Genomic DNA, 1153 nt, shown 5'->3' on the forward strand with positions numbered 1-1153 from the left:
AGAGAGAGAAAGAGGGGGGGGGGGGGGGGGAGAGGGGAAAACTATTGCAACTCTGTCACCCTTCCTCATCAGTAATGTCTTCTTGTACATGTATTTTCTCTTTCAAGAACAAGAGGCGAAACATTATATAGCAAAGTATAAACACATTCCCCCTCGCCTGCCCTTTCAGAAATGGATGGACAGATGGTAGGCAGAACCCAGCAGGCAAGACGTTATTCAAGCTCTTGATACAAAACACATTCTGTAGCTACTTTGGCCTGATAAAAAAGACACAACTAAACACACGGAATATCATGCCATGTTCTTGCCTTTTGTAGGCAGTGGGAAGTGACTTTATTTCTTGAACAGGACAGGACACAGAGAAAAGACAATTTGAGACCTATCTTTCGGGACACTTATTTGCTGGAAGAACTCCCTTAATATAACATGTTATGGGTTAAAAAAAAGTTTTAGTAAGAGTTTTACGGTACTTGCAACACATCTAGGACATATAAATGCCGAAGATTAGAGCCGTTTCAAGAGAGTAACAAACTACACAAAAAAGAAGGAGAGAAAAGGACGATAGGTATTCGATAGGAAAGAAGGAAGATAGACAATTGATAGGAAAGAAGCACCCGCCAACCACCGCACCCATATAATAATATATAATATATAAAATAATATAATATAACCAGTTTAAAGAGCGTGCACAATTACTTGAACGACACAGTTTGAGTTATGCATATAGACACCTAACAAATCAGTTATATCAATCAACGGGTCGATAACTATTTCTAATCAGTCATTTTGATAACGACTACCGATAGGATAGGTATCATCAATAACTTCTAATAGGAGAGACAAGAAGGAGCGTTGTCAAAGAGATTTGCTCACAAAAGGCTTTATTTATTACGTTAAACGGTTTATGCACTGATCGAACTTGCACCAACAGTTACTCAGGGTTGGGTTGATTTAAATCAGTTGATTTTTTTGATTTAAATCAACTTGATTTTTTTGATAAAAATCAGTGATTTAAATCACTTTTTAAAAAAATTATTTTTATTCGGTTTTTACACATTTCAACATTCAGAATTCCTTTCCTTGGTTTTATTTTAAACGGATATAAGGTTTAGTAGACTAATATAATCATGCTTAAAAGTCTGCTTTCCCCCCT

At 36.3% G+C, this 1153-nt stretch overlaps 1 long non-coding RNA gene across 1 annotated transcript in view; it reads right to left on the minus strand.

Moving 5' to 3' along the window:
- The window catches only part of LOC118478886, a 69885-nt gene that overhangs the window by 67739 nt on the left and 993 nt on the right, over positions 1–1153 (minus strand). The window lies entirely within an intron of this gene.

This window comes from Aplysia californica, unplaced genomic scaffold (assembly GCF_000002075.1).
Source record: "Aplysia californica isolate F4 #8 unplaced genomic scaffold, AplCal3.0 scaffold01105, whole genome shotgun sequence".
Lineage (NCBI taxonomy): Eukaryota > Metazoa > Mollusca > Gastropoda > Aplysiida > Aplysiidae > Aplysia > Aplysia californica.